The sequence below is a fragment of the Globicephala melas genome, chromosome 1 (genome assembly GCF_963455315.2).
Source record: "Globicephala melas chromosome 1, mGloMel1.2, whole genome shotgun sequence".
NCBI lineage: Eukaryota > Metazoa > Chordata > Mammalia > Artiodactyla > Delphinidae > Globicephala > Globicephala melas.
Window position 1 is genome coordinate 19,036,120 of NC_083314.1, and position 16,696 is coordinate 19,052,815.

Consider the following 16,696-nt stretch of genomic DNA (forward strand, 5'->3'; position numbering starts at 1 on the left):
TTGTATTATAGTTTCTTGCGTATTGTCTGGGCTTTCTGAGGGACTGTCGGTTTCTGGAGGTCAGGAATCAGGTTTGGATCTTTGCATTTCCCCCACAACCAGCATGGAACCTCATATAGAGCAGGCATGCTTTCATATGAAATAAATTAAAATAAATTTTCTGTGCTGTGATTAAGGACTAAATGCCAATTAGGGTCCACTGTAAGGAAATAATTCACAGTTTTCCAGGTGGTCTGCAGAAAAGTCATTGACAGAAACTTCTGCTGATGTGCTGGAGCCAGTTTGTATGGATTTGAAAGAGCAGATCATTAAATATTCAGGAATTCTTGGAGCCAGTTGCTAAATCATTGATAACTTGAAATTGGCTCTGCTGGGAATATTTATACTGTGGAAATCAGCACACACTATAAATCAAGGCTATTTCTTTTTCCTTTGAAAGTCATCTTGCCAGCAGTCTATTGATGATAATTGCATTGGATACCTGGTGAAAAAGGCAAACCTTGAGGAATTGAAATAACTTAATTTAGTATTGGCTATAGTCAAGATTTTTTTAAAAAAACAACCAAACTGCGAAAGAAAGCTAAACACAAGTGCAATCCATGAATTGTCAGTGGGGCAATTAGACAGTTTTCTAAATTGTGGGGTGTGAGGGCAAGTGGGGACACCATGCTTAGAGTGCCTTCATGAAGAACACTTCAGAGCTTCCTCAAAAACAAAAACAAAAGCAGACCACAGCTGAAGAAGGCAAGATAGACAGCTTCTCACAAGCAATTCCCCAAAATAGCAAAGCACGTTCAAGGTATTTTCAGGTGGTAAGATCTGTATTGTGATCTATTCTAGTGCTTCTTAATATTAAAAAAAAAAAATTTTCCCTGCCATAGACGTTATTAAGTCTATGGCAGTATCAAAGAGCACTTAAAGAAATACTGTGTTAGAAGAAAATGTTAGATGTATTTAGAGTTATGCAAAGCATGTTGCATATTTAGTACATATCAGAATAAAATAGAGAAATTATAAACAACTTCTCACTTTCTAATTTCCAACAGAGTTAATGATGCAACTTATGAGTGATTCCTCAGTGACCCTTATCTGCAAAGACTGTCTTTCTTGTTATTGTACCTGCTCATTCATTAAGAATATTTTCACAGAACTTTGTATTCATTAAAATCCTCAAACAATGGTAGTCTGGAGAAAGAAACACTAATCAAGGCCTTATACTGTTGTGAGGCAGTTTTAAAAGAATGATGAGAAAGCGATTTTAAGACTTTTTGACAACGAATCAAACTATCCTTCACAAGGTATCAGAGTTCCATGATCTGAATATAATAAAATACTGTTGGGCTTAATTTTACTGAAAAAAGTCTTTCAGATGTTGAGATTACAAAATAAATTACACAGGGTAAGCGTAAATGTTTTCCATTATGGGTAAATAGAGTATTTTTGGCTAAGAGACTTCTGGCATCTTACATCTAGTTTAGGAGGTCCACTAAGGAATTATGGGAAAGCTGGAGTTAACGAAGTTCCTTCAAAAAGCTATAGGAGTGTGTAGCATGTAGCTCACATATTACACTAGTCTTGACTGTTGAAAAGCACCAGGCAAGGACATTCAATCACCTAGTGGAGTGATCTCAGGAGATATTTTTCTGGCTTCCTACAAGTGCTCCTTTCTTTTCAGCAGTCCACTGTGTGCATAAAATTAACAACATGCTACAATGGCTTCTTATATCATAAATGGAGCCCCTTAAAGTGATATTCCTTCCCACACTTTTGCAGCCTTCCGGTGAGAATTACTACCGGACTCCACTTATTTGAACAGAAGGTGTGAATTTAAAGGCACGAAGAAACATGCCGGCAATATATTAGCTGCCTCCAGTGATGTACGGATGGATGGTTGAGTTACTCATGGACTGTATCTGGCTACAGAAACCTATTTCATTAAATGCTAAATCTTCACCAAAACATCTTTTGGGAGATTGAAAGTGTTCTGAACAGCTATCTCTACTGAATTTTTCAGCTGAGCTTTTCATTTTTCACCTGATTGTTTTAGTGCCATGTAGATCCAACCATCATCACCTCCTTCTGTGAGGGTTTTTAGAGCAAACTTCTGTGACTCACCAATAGTAGAATCAGTTATTCCTTTATTTATTAAATTAATTTATTTTTAAAGTTAATTAATTAATTTTTATTTTTAAAATTAATTAATTAATTAATTATAAATTTATTTATTTATTTTTGCAGTACGTCCTTGTTGGTTATCTATTTTAAATATAGCAGTGCGTACATGTCAGTCCCAAACTCCCAATCCATCCATTCCCCCCACCCTCACCCTTCCCCCTGGTAACCATAAGTTACCACTGAGATGTTTTAAATAAGGAAACAGAGAGCCATCCAAAGGAAAAGTTGAAGCTATTTCAACTATTAGTTGAAGACCAGTTTGTCTTGGAAGTGGGAATGATGAAGTTGACGGTGGTGGAGTTGATAAACCTTTATTGAAAGCTTACTAAAACCACTCTAGTAAATCATTTAATCCTCACACAGTCCTAGGAGATAGGCACTATTTTTATGTCCATTTTACACCTGAGGAGACTGAAGCAAAACGTAAGCACCATGTCCAAGGTCACACAGCTAGGAACTGATTTATGCTGGAGTTTAATCCCAGCAGTCTGACTCCAGAGCCCACATCTTAACTATCACCCTTAAATATCCAAAATGATCCTTCCTTATGGTGCACTCACGAATGACAGAGACAGTGTCTGGGGTAATATGCCTATCTCCTTGAAAAGACAGACCTCACCCAAGGCCTAATCTCCCATTCTTCCTTGGCTTCTATATCTTACCCAATATCAATAGGCAAGGTCAATCACATAAAGAATTTTTATTTGCTTGATTTTTGCAATAAACTTAGGATTTCCATACTTAGCAAATAAAAATGCAGAGTGCCCACATAAATTTGAATTTCACATGAACAACAAACACTTTTTTGAAGTGTAAGTGTATCCCAAATATTGCCTGGTACATACTTACATGAAAAATTATTTGTTGTTCATCTGAAATTCCAGGGCATCCTGTATTTTATCTGGCAACCCTAAATAAGCTGAGTTTCAAACCTGAATGTCAACATTGTAAAAATCACTCTTCTATCTCTTGGAGATGGTTGGAGAAAACCTAACTTGCCTGAAGTTTGTCAGGTTAGAGATAAAACGCTGGCCAAGTTTGTCTTGACTCTGATTTAGACAGATCAGACATGGCATTTCTATCCAACACAGCTCAGTTCCCTGGTGTCCTCTGTGTTGTGTTGAGAGCTTGGGGAGGTGTGTTTAGAGCACAGGTTATTTTACTTTGATGGTTGCACAGCACTGGAAACCTGTCACTTACATTAAAACAAAATCCCTAAATGTTGTTTTAATGATGTGAGCCCCACGTTGCAAATGGTCCTCTTTGCTGTGGCCTCTAAAATAAAGTAATCGACCCTGACGCCATTCAGCTTAGGACACATAACTCACGTCACGGTCAATTATCTTTTGGTGGAGTTTAACACAGTGGGAGCCATTGTCCATGTAATGATTGTGGGGCTTGCAGGGCCCACGTAACTGCAAAGGGGACTCTTGAGAGTCTCACCTGTGATTAAGGAGCCAAGCCTCATTCATCTTGGCATGCCCAGGACTTAGCACTGTGCCTGGTACATTTACAAACACTTACTGAGCATCTACTCTGCACTGGATGTGAAGGTCACAGGAGGCAATGACATAGGTCCTGCCCCTGTTCTCATGGAGTTAACACTTGGAGAAGGTGTTCGATAAATAAGTGAAAGAGTACTTAGTACAGAGATCCAAGCCTTTGAGGACTGGTGGATTCCTTGGCTACTTTGCATATAGATGAGAAAACTGAGCCCCCAGGATGGGTACCATTGTGGCAGTCAGAAGTTTAGGGTTTGGAAACCAGCTTTCCCTTTGAACAAGTCACCAAACTTCTCTTAGGCTTAGGGTGCTCATCTGTAAAATGGAAATAATATTGCTGCCTAGGTGATAAGGCAAAAATGAGATAATGGTCTTTAGACTGAAAAGCATTATGTACTTGTAAAGTTTAATGATAAAACACATAGAACAGAGTTTGCACAGTTAAAACAAGAGATAGATTCGTATGCTGGAGCCAGGGTGCCTGGGTTTACGTTCAGGCTCTTCCATTTACTGATGTGTAAACTCTGGCAAATTATTTAACCTTCCTGTGCCTCAGTTTCCTCATCTGTAAAATGAAGAGAATCAGGGTACCTACCACAAAGGATTATTGTGAGCATTAATCGAGTTAGCACATGCAAACATGTTAATCGTTCAATAAATATTATTTATAATCAATATCCATTGCAACATCTGGGCATGGGGGATGGATGTGTTGTCTTTAGGCTTTTAAGGCAAATTGCCCATCTAATATTCATCCTTTTGTTTCAACTTCGCGAGATTCATTTTAAGAAAATAGCGAAAAGAGATGCAAATTCCACTGTCTGTTTCTTAAATAATTTTCAGGTCAAGAGATGTTTTTATAATCATGTACTTTGATCAGAGACTTCTGAACAGCCCCCAAATCAAAATAACAGCAATGGAGAATGGAGAGAAATGGGAAACTGATTTATTCATTCCTACTCAATAAAGTAAGCATGCAGTAGCTGGATTGTAAATACCCCTGCAAAGTGAGATTTACAAGACATAATATTGGAAGACAGATTTATCCCAGTTGAAAGTACATTACTGTTGAAGCAAGTTCAGTGGAATTTATAAGATGAAGCCCTTGAATGAGAAGAACTCAGAGGCCTTGTGGAGTCAGACTCAGGAGGTTTGCTGGGCGCAAGTTGGATTTGCATCTTCAAGAAGGCCAGTCAAAGCATTTTCTGAAAATATTGCAGGGAAAGGAGATAAACAACCCAAGGCAGGGGCATCAGCTTTGTTTAAAACTTCCTTTTACTCGGGACTGTTGGGTTTATAAATCAAAATTATGTGTCCAGTGAGGAAATGAGAAGTAAAACTTTTTCCAAAACAAAAAAAGAAAAGAAAGCAAGTGATTCATTTTGGCCTAAATAATTGAAAACGCAGAAAGTTCAAGTGTTCCTGGCTGCACGGTCATGAGCTTATTTGTCGTTTTTGCTGTCATGTAGCAGACTCCATGATGGAGGCTTGGAAGAGGAGCCAGGAGTCTTGGTAAATCTTGAAACTTCTTGGTGAAGTTAGTTGGAGCCCAATCCTTGGAAATTTGCTGGGTTTTTGACTTCCTCTAGGGCAGAATCCTAATGAAGCAATGTGATGATATTTGTGAGAGAGAAAGAAAGAGAGAAGGAGAGAAAGAGAGGAGGGAAGGAAGGAATAAAAGAAGAAAGAGAGCAATGGAAAAGGAAGGAGGAAAGGGAAGGAGGAAGGGAGGAACTAAGAAGAAAATGGGGGCAAGAGGTTGCTTTTCCAGACATACAAGGTCAGATGTCTAAGTCTCACACTTACATGTGGGGCGTTTGGTTCACCTTGAGGGCTGAGTCATTTCTGGGTTCAGGACCCTAAGTGACTGAGACTCAAACAAGATGTAGAACATAAGCATGTTTATGGCTCTGAACAATTACAGCCCTGAATGATGCCACCAATCAGAGTAAGTTACATGTTTTCTTCGTGTCTAAGAAGCACATCCGTAAGAGGCCAGGGACCAGGATTTCATAGTTACTCAGGCTTTTCCTTCTGGGAAATCCAAGAACCCTTAAAAATATCCATCCTTATTGTAAAACACAGTAGAAGGAGTTAAATGACTCGAGAGAGGGTAGTGCCTTGGGAGAAGAATGAGAAAGAGGGAGATTTCTTTTCTGGCTGGGGGAACTGAGGAATGCTTCCTGCAGGGAGTGGTTTTTGAACTGAGGCCTGGAATGTAGTATAGAATCAACAGAAATTGGTCAGCAGAAGGGCTGATGAAATGAAGAGGGGTAGAGAGGAGTGAACTGGTCATTAAGAGTATTTATAAAACAACAAGTGGTGGTTCTGATAGGTGAGACAAGGGTGTAGTTCTAGTCATTTGCCTATTTCTAATGTGAATGGAGATTAAAAGTCCCTTGTCCCCATCTGCCAACCCTTGATATATTACTGGGGAGAGAGGAACATTCATATTTTGCCCCAAAGATGTAATCGTTTAAAATTGACAAATGTTAGACTCATAAGATGGAAAGAGAGTAAGTAAAGAGATTGCGTAATATCACCCGTTATTCTATGGATAACGTAACTGAGTCACAGAGAAATGAAGTGGCTGGTTAAAGGTCACAAGGCTAGTCAGCAGCAGGGCTGGGACTAGCATCCAATTCCACATGCAGGACTTTCCCCAGTACAACACCCTCCAGTGGAAGGCAGAGATAACAATAAATATGTGGAAGGAGCCATTTGTATGCTAATGACCCAAATAAGGAACTAAAAAGCAGCTACAAGACCAATACCCAACCGTGCCCCTTCAGGACTCAGCAAAAACTGAGAAGGGAATTAAAACACTCAGGCTTCGACATATATGGTTCACCATTGCCAAATCGTGAATGAAAGAGAAATGTACTTGACAAAAGTAGAAAAATACATGCTTTTTTGTTTTCGAGTTTTAATACCTGGGAGCCATTCTGAGAGCAGGATGGTGATAAAGCTTTGTTAGTTGGTAAGTTTTTGTTCTTGGTCGACAGGGCTCAATCTGTCTACAGAATCTTCCTTTTCATTCAACCAAGAGGCAATGAGACCCAGGCTTGCTTAAGAAATGATTTCTGCTGGGATAAAATCAGGTGTCTGCCTACCTTCCAGGAGAGGACGATTCCTTAAACTGTGAGCCCCATGGGGCCACCTCATGGCTTACTGACCTCTGTATCCACAACAACGAGTAAAAGTGTCTCACATTGCGGCATTCAGTCACAGTTCTTAAATGGATGGATAATACTCCGAGACAATTTTATTCTGAGCTACAAACCCTCATTCTTTCACAACCTGCCTTATTAAAATGACGGCAACCAAACCCCAACAAGAGCGTTGCAATGGTATGTGATGTGATTTCCTGAAACAGGCCTTGTGGTGGATGAATCCCCCAGCTGGGTTTAGGGCCCCATTGCAATATAGATTAGATAGCATTCCTTTTTTTAGAACCAGTTTAATCAAGTACAACTTCCCCTTTCCTAGTCAGGGACTAAACAAGTCAGAGCTCCGGCTTTCTAATTTATCAGCCAGTAAATTACAACAGCAAAGGTCTGGTGTAGGCCAGGGATTTTCCACGCAGAGTGAGGGGAATCCTGCGGAGCCAGGCATAGCGGATTAGATATGTGACTCAGGGCTTGGGTAGCATTACATGTGAACGTGAAAAGGTCAAGCAGGGAAAAGCTATTTTCCATAAAAATAAATTAAAAATTTAAAAGTGCTCCTCCGTGACACTGGAATTTTGAACTCAGCTGTACAGTTATTAATCAGAAGAGATATTAATTTAAGTAAGACATGAGGAAAGCACAATTAGAAAATAAAGCAGAGCAGCTAGAGACCTCATTTTCATGCACCTCGCAGGTTTTTGTACAAGGAAGTGTCATTTCTTTTCATAGTCTAATATTCTCCATAGAAAACAATAATTATTGTGTTTCTAGCTATGTTCCCATTCTGAACCTGAAACATTAGTTTGTGTAATTATGATGAATTATGTTATGCTTAAGTACATTAAATACATACCCATATTGACTCACAGGCGTAAATTAGAAGAAGTATTAAATTCAGACAAATTTGAAAATGTTATGAACTTGCAGAAAAGCATATACACAAGAACCTATAATTAAAGAAGGATTCTTATTTAAAATTACAGAGATGAGTAGATGGTCTCTGAAGCCCCTTCCAATTCAGTGAATCTAATAATTTTAAATAGTCTTGGGAATACGAACATCAACAGAAGGAAAATTCACACACTTCCTATGGCTTTTTGCTCTTCCCATTGGCATTTTGGATCCATGGTCCACTTGTACAGAGGTCATTATTTCCTCTGCTTTGTTCCCTCCAACTCCACACGGCCTCCTCATGGTAAGCTCCAAGTCTTCTAGCGTGTGGGGTTAGGTTCAGCACACAGTGGGCGCAAGTGAAGATTAATGGAGCAAAGGCGAAGAAGTCTCTGATTTGGACTAGAAGAGATGCCAAACAGGCCGACCCTTACTTATGAGGTCTGTGATGCTTCTCTAACAGGTCTCGAATATGACCTCTGACCACAGGAGGGAATGAAACATAGCAGATGTCTAGGCAATGTGAAATGAAAATAGAAAAGGAGAGAAGGGCTACACATTGTTCTCAGCTTGGAAGTAGAAAAAGGAGGCTCTGGGCCTTTTTGGAGGAATAGGGATTTGAACTGTTTTTTGTTTACTTGATGAAGCCCAAGTAGACTGTGAAGAGGTCCCTGCAGAAATTGGGTGACAGGGTGTAAGCGATAGCCAAGACCATGGGAGGAGTCCAGCTATGCAGTGTAGCATCTTTTTTGTCTTATTTCCTTCTCTTGCCTTAGGGGAAAGAGATGATGGAGACTTCTGGGCTGATTTTATAGTGATCTCTTGATTTGAATCCCAGAATGTTAGTACTGGAAAGCCATGGAGCTGAGGAAACTGAGATCAGAGAGAAGTTACCCCAGGTTGGAAAAGGAACACTGATATTCAGATCTCCTCAATCCAGTGTTCTTTTTGCCACATTACCCAAGGATGCTCTGCTTGTCCTTAATTTTTATTCTATTTGCATTCAATCTAGGAATCCTTGTTTTTTTTCTCTCCTAAACCACAGACTGAATACTCACTGAATTTTTTGATAGTTTTGTTTTGTTTTGTTTTGTCTTGTTCTAGCCCTTCTGGGAGATAAGCTCATTTAACTTATCTGCAATTTAGATCATGAACAACCATCTCTCTTAGATTAGACATGTCTCATCAAAGGTCACTCCATCCTACAATTTCTTCCAATGAAAATAAGTGCTCTGAAAGGTGACCCAGCCCTAGTGCAGAAGAGGAGCACAGGGGACTCCTATGACTATGATATATGATGATATTTCTGAAGAAAGTCAAAACCATTTGGAAACCAGGTTTTGATGAATTGCAGGAAATGGCAGGTTTGCAACCATTCCAGAATTCCCAGGGACTGATTGTCATTGGGCAACGATAAGAATTTTAACTAGCATGTTATGGAACAAAGACCAAGGCCAGCCCCTGGGCAGAACAGGTCTCCTGTTATATAGCATTTGCCCCTGGGAGAAGTGCTTAAAATTGTTTTTGCCTTACCTGAGACTCATTGCTACTTGTCTGCTCAGGCCAAGAATTAGCAGAAAGGAAAAAAAAGCCTACTGCAAAATACTTTGCTATGAAGACAGAAAATATGCCTCCCTCTCCCTGCTCTAAGGTGACACTTTCTCCTAGGAAACAAACCCATGTTGTAGAATCATTAACTTGGGCACAAGGCTGCCAGGGAAAGGACCAAAATTTCTTCTACATTAATGGGCCTCTACCCTCCAATACCTACTGATGGATCAAGATACAGCAGGGACATAAATGGGCATTCTGACATTTTTAATCTCTTGGTGGGAAATCAGTAAATATCAAGATGATATTTACATAAGAACAAGAACACAGCTGAGCTGATTGAAGACATTATCCCAGTATAGATTGTGATAACTTGGTTTCATAAGGACAGTTGAGGGTCAAGCTAGTAACTAAAAGGAACAACAGCAAACAGAAGCTTGGGGAGTATCCTGGGACCCAATGTTTTCTCCTTCCTCAGACTCTTTGATTAACCCGAGCCCTGAAACTCCATTTTATCATTTTGAAGGTGTTAGCGATCTCTGCCATCTCCTCTGCAAATTCTCTCCATCTACCTCTCTGTAAAGTATGGTCTGGGGCACATAGTACATATACCATATGCATTGAAATTGATTCCTTTCTTTCAGGTGGTGAACCCAAAGGTAGGATTTTGTAGGACAAAACGAGGTCTTCCCCTTTCAACACAGTTATTAAATTATTCAAAGCATGAGATATTTTTATAAAAGCCTGTAGCGTTTTAATAAGGCTAGCTATTTAGGAAGTGGTGACCATGTGCAATCTGCAGAAAGGGGAAGCCTCAGAGGTGCTGTGGTAATAATGCAGTTACTTAAAGAACATTTAAACTACAAATATCTCTGTGGTTTTTTATTTAGTTCCACACTACAGTCACTCTGAGAAATTTCTCAAACCTTGGCTAATCACTTTAAAATGTAAGGCTTGGCAAATGACTATACTTCCCCAAAAGCTCTGGGGCCTTTCAACCCCACCGCTTGTTTTATATTTGATAAAGTTAAGGAATTTGATGCCAAGAAGAGCTACTGAGGGAAATGGAGAGAATTTTAACAGATAGATGGGGGAAAAGTAGCTGTGATTCTGAAGTTGCTGTGAAGTTCCTACTGGTGATACAGAAAATAACTAAATTATAATGAAAAAATAAAGGAGTCGCTTCTTTCGAAAGTCAGATGTCTGATCCTTGGAAATAAAATCGATCCATTCAATGTGATAAACAACTACATCTTTGCCATCTCATTTTATATTCACAATAGCCCTCTGTGCTTTGTTTGTGTGACCAGAGAGTCAGGACTTAGAGGGGCCAGAGCCCGAGCGGTCCAGTGTGTGCTGAGTCGTTTTAAAAGAAGCAACTGGTGGGACTTCCCTGGTGCACAGTGTTTAAGAATCCGCCTGCCAATGCAGGACAGCGGGTTCCATCCCTGGCCCAGGAAGATCCCACATGCCATGGAGCAACTAAGCCCGTGCACCACAACTACTGAGCCTGCAGTCTAGAGCCTGCGAGCCACAACTGCTTAGCCTGTGCGCCACAACTACTGAAGCCTGCGCACCTAGAGCCCATGCTCCACAACAAGAGAAGCCCACGTACTGCAACAAAGAGTAGTTCCCACTCGCCGCAACTAGAGAAAGCCCACGCACGCACAGCAGCAAAGACCCAATGCAGCCAAAAAAAAAAAAAAGCAGCAGCTGGAAGTGTTTGTGTGCTTTTAGGTGTGCATTTGTGTGTTTTAACCTGATTTGGAAGGACATTCACCCTTCTCAGTACCCCTTCATTTGGCTGATCATTGCCCTAGAGTAGAAATCTTTTGTACAACCCAGTGAGTGGTGGTGTAGTAGGAACAAATGGATTCGGCTGACTTTCTCAGGGACCTAGAATTAGGCCCATGGACCAGGAGAGACATGGATACGCTCTATAAGATCAGGGTAACTACAATTTTCTGAGCTCAGATTTGACCTGCAGGAGGAGGAGTGACCCAGCGGTTTGCTTGGTCTCATCTTGGCCGAGGTCAGCAGGAGGTTATTATTTAGCTATTTCATGAAGGTTAATCTTGTGTAACCAACTAGATAATGAGTTTCTGGACTGTAGGGGTCATGCCTTATACTTTAAAAATTTAAGATATTTCTTTAAAAAATCTTTTTCTATACCTGTCTCAGTACAGAAAAGGGACTTAAGATATCCTTGATGAATTAATGAAAGACAGCTTCAGATTGGAGGCTCTCCCATTGCTAAATTGCTATAAACTCACTTCTCAAAAGGTGCACTGTGGGTTCACTCATGAGGTCCTCAGGCTTTCTTCCCATAATACTGCCTTCTCAGGTGTTCACCAGGGTGAATCTTCCACCACCTGCTGTAGGAGATTTATGCTCCTGTGTTTAGTGTAGTGGGCCAGTGGCTAGTAAATCAGACCATCAAAACCAGAATCTTTACTTTAGCAGAATCCAAAACCATGACCTGGATGGCCTATGGCACTACTTACACTGACGTGTTGGTATGTGCACAGTGAATACATTTCTGTATAACTCATTTTGATATTAATCATAGTTGACATCTTTTAAGTACTTACTGTGTACAACAGTCCAAGCCTGCACTTACAATACCACTTTTTCTTACAACACCCTTTAGGGTAGGTATGAATGTTCCCGTTTTACAAGTGAAGAAATTGAGGGTCAGAAAGACTAAGGAAGTAATCAAATAGTTCACAGCTAGAAAGTAGTGGAATCAGGATTTGAACTCAAGTTTCTATGGCTCCAAAGGCTGTGCTCCTGTCACCAAACACACTGCTGTCCTAAAAGCAAGCAACCACAAAATAAAATACTCAGTTCATCATAAATATTCAAGTGTACATTTATTGCTTAAAGAGGTTGAAGTTTTGAAGAACCATTCTGAATGCTCTTTTTGTTTTATTTTGTTTTGTTTTTTATACATATGTGGTTGCTCTTATATTCAATTATTGTACTTCCTTTTACTGACTTCAGACTTTCAATTTTATAAACAACTATATCTTTCCCATCTCATTTATGTCCACAATAGCCCCGTGCAATATATAAGGCTAAGTAATTTAGATTCCAGACACAGATGATAAAAATGAGGTCACAGAAAGGTAGGTAACTTGCCCAAGGTCATCCTGCTGGAAAGTGGCAGACCTAGTAACCTCTTTCATGTCTTTTCACTCTTCATTATTTCATAAACAACTCCCTGTGTAAGACATTTGGCCCAGGTGCCTAAAGACTGATATGAGCCCACTGTGAACTATCAGCCGCCATCATGTAAAAAAGTCAATGGAGAAGCCACTGAGGCCATCAGGGCTCCTATTTCTGTTTATGACTTTAATGTGACTCTCAGGGTATTCTCCCCTCTGGGAGACAATTCATAGTATCATTCTGCATGGATATGGAGATAATGTAGTTTGGAAGTTTGCAGTTCAAGTAGGCTCGGCATTTCTCCATGTTCTGCCTTTTGATTCCTTTGTTGGGATGACATCTTTGAGACAGCGGGAGGCTTCTAAACAACTTGGAATGGAAATGGGCTCCCTGACTGTTTTCACGATCGATCGTGTTTCTTTTTTTTTTTAACATCTTTATTGGAGCATAATTGCTTTACAATGGTGTGTTAGTTTCTGCTTTATAACAAAGTGAATCAGTTATACATATACATATGTTCCCATATCTCTTCCCTCTTGCATCTCCCTCCCACCCTCCCTATCCCACCCCTCCAGGTGGTTACAAAGCACCGAGCTGATCTCCCTGTGCTATGCGGCTGCTTCCCAATAGCTATCTACCTTACGTTCGGTAGTGTATATATGTCCATGCCTCTCTCTCGCTTTGTCACAGCTCACCCTTCCCCCTCCCCATATCCTCAAGTCCATTCTCTAGTAGGTCTGTGTCTTTATTCCTGTCTTACCCCTAGGTTCTTCATGACATTTTTTTTCCTTAAATTCCATATATATGTGTTAGCATACGGTATTTGTCTTTCTTTCTGACTTACTTCACTCTGTATGGCAGACTCTAGGTCTATCCACCTCATTACAAATAGCTCAATTTTGTTTCTTTTTATGGCTGAGTAATATTCCATTGTATATATGTGCCACATCTTCTTTATCTATTCATATGATGTTGGGCACTTAGGTTGTTTCCATCTCCGGGCTATTGTAAGTAGAGCTGCAATGAACATTTTGGTACATGACTCTTTTTGAATTATGGTTTTCTCAGGGTATATGCCCAGTAGTGGGATTGCTGGGTCATATGGTAGTTCTATCTGTAATTTTTTAAGGAACCTCCATACTGTTCTCCATAGTGGCTGTACCAATTCACATTCCCACCAGCAGTGCAAGAGTGTTCCCTTTTCTCCACACCCTCTCCAGCATTTATTGTTTCTAGATTTTTTGATGATGGCCATTCTGACTGGTATGAGGTGATACCTCATTGTAGTTTTGATTTGCATTTCTCTAATGATTAATGATGTTGAGCATTCTTTCATGTGTTTGTTGGCAGTCTGTATATCTTCTTTGGACAAATGTCTATTTAGGTCTTCTGCCCATTTTTGGATTGGGTTGTTTGTTTTTTTGTTATTGAGCTGCATGAGCTGCTTGTAAGTTTTAGCTGATGATTTGCATACCTAGCTTCCAGGACTAATGAGCAGTGCCCTCCCCTCCCACATTTCCACTGCAGCTTTAAATGGAATCTGGAGAGGCTGTGTGGACTATTGACTTCTACTTAACAGTGGGTGGCAGGAACTCAGAAGTCTAATCCCAGACCTGCTACTAATTTCCTGGATGGCTTTTGGTCCATCCATTAATCTCTCTCTATCACCGTTTCCTTCTCTGGAGGAGATAGCAAGAATAATGGGATGTTTTATGCATTAACACATTTATGATCCTAATGTGCCCTGTAAAAGCATGGTTTTCTGGAAATGCTCTGTGGTAGCAGGTAAATCAAAAGAAAACCAGTGTCTTTTTCTCTAATATGACATGTTGACGGGATCTATCTTTTTGTGACTTCCATATTTAGAAACTGGAACTAAGATGGATTAAAGAGCTGAGTGGTTTACTGGATGAAAAGCACTGGCTTTCCAAATGCTCCATCCTGAGTTATCTAATAATAATCACAAAGGCACCTTAAAGTGAGGTTGAGTACATGAGGGGATTTTTCTGGTATCAGAACTAATAAAATTAAAATCTCATACTTTCTCAAGAGGAGCATTTTCATTATTCATGGGGAATGTGAAGCTGAGACTGGTCTCATTAGGGCTTTGGCTGGAAGTACTTAATTTTTTTTATATAACAGAACACTTTGGTTATGAATTTCACAAATATTTTACCACATCAGCATGACTTATATGAGACCAGGGAGGACAAAGTAACCTCCAAGATGTCATTCTGGATGAACTGCATTGCATATTCTCTAAGAAATGTCCTTGCCTATTTTGTCTCTATAAATTCTTCAGTCTCCTAGGAAGTTATGTGAAAGCTCTAAGGAGAACTCAAGTCATGTGTGCAATGACCTTGTGCAAGATAGAATTAAAATGTGGTTCAGTTATAAAATTGTAGTCTAGTCTAGTATTATTTTCAAAAAGTAATTCTACAACTTAAATGCATGGGCTTGTTTTTATTCTTTGGCATTTTCTTTATTCAGGGACTATTGTTTTTGACATTAGAACTGGGAAAAAAACCAAATAAACAAAATTAGTTTATTTTTAAAGAAACCATAAAACTCTAAAAGTTTTTTTCCTTGTAAGGTAAAATTATAGTGTCTGCCTTTTCAATGTGCTGTCATATGAGAAACTATAATCTAAGATAAATCTGAGGAAAGCCTTAAGCAGGTAAGTTGCCCTAAAACAGGCCATTTTGCAAAGTGTTCTTTCAAAAATCTCCCATATTGGAAAATAATCTGGAGGGTCTCCATCAATAAAACTAGATATTGCATGATGGGTTACACAATGTGAGAAATACAGTAAATCCAAGAGCCTTTTTGAAGTTTAGTTTTGGGGTTTTCCCAATCCATTTATCTATAAATCATTTATAATTAGTGTAGTCAAGGGTCTCATGTATGATACTAATGTGAACTTATGTACAGTACACTGCAAAGCTCTCTGAGGAGACTCAGAACATGGTGGGAGACAAACAGTTTAGATTCATTTAAATAGATTTCCCATGCAACTTCCAAATTAAAACTGCCCTCTTATAAACCATGTCTTGTCATTGTGGTCTAGTTTAGTCAAATCTTGTCAAAAACAATTAAAACTTCTTGATAAAATTTTTATTTAAAAATCAGCTTAAAGTTTCGGAAGTGTTAAAAAATAGTAAGAAAACTCCAATTTATGGATGAAAGCCAGTATTCAGAAAGGCTGCTTATGCCCTTAAAATATTTGCCCATTCAGCACACTTGGATTTTGGGTCAAAGGCTCAGTGGAGTAAGGGACAGAAGTAAAGCCCCAAGATATGCTGAAGATTAAGAGTTTTATGGGATACCTTCTTTAAGTGGAAACACAAAGAGCTTTATACTTAGCTGAACCAGAACTAAACCCATCTCTTCCCTCTAATGCTAGGGAGTGTAGAAAGGACTGTATCAGTACTGAGCATAGCAGGAGACGAGAAGGAAAAGTGGAGGGGGGAAAATAAAAACCCAAAACACTCTCCCTGACATGGCTATTGACTAGGTGAACCCTAGAGCCTCAAGCCTTAGTTTGACGTGGTTTCTGTCTAGAAGTGTCCTAGATATCTGGCAGAAGCAAATACAAAGCCTCTGTGGTAAACTATTCACCCTAAGTTGCAGATTATTTTTCAAGGGCAAAGATCAGCATGCACTCAAAGATAACTAGGCACCTAAGGAAACAAAGCAACGTGTGAGAACTAAGCAGAAACAACAGGCAGCAGCAGATATTGGTCAGCACAGGTATCAGATTTTGGAATTATCTGATCTAGATTATAAAACATGCTTATGAAGTTTAAATACTCATGCTTACAAAGTTTAAGTTAATATTACTAAACAAATAGCTTGAAATATCTATGAGAAATAGGAAACCATAAAAGGTGACAGAGAAGAGATTTAGGGTTTCAGGATCTCATAATGTAACTGAAACCTGCAAAAAGGCAGAAACTATACTACTTCTTATTCCCAGAGCTTCCTCCCCAATTTTGATCAGAAATGCAATTCTCAACATGGTTAGTGTCTTTGTAAACCTCAAGGAATCAGGGGATAGAGTAATAACTCCTTTATCCTGTCTATAAGGTAGTTACATCAGCAACTCAGTGAAAATAATCGTCACCCTTTCTCACATAACACAAACCTCTAAACAACCAAGAACAAACCTAGCTCAGTTTACTGCTTTCTGGCACATAGTAAGTGGTTATATAAATGATAACTACTGTTTTGTGTTTCAGC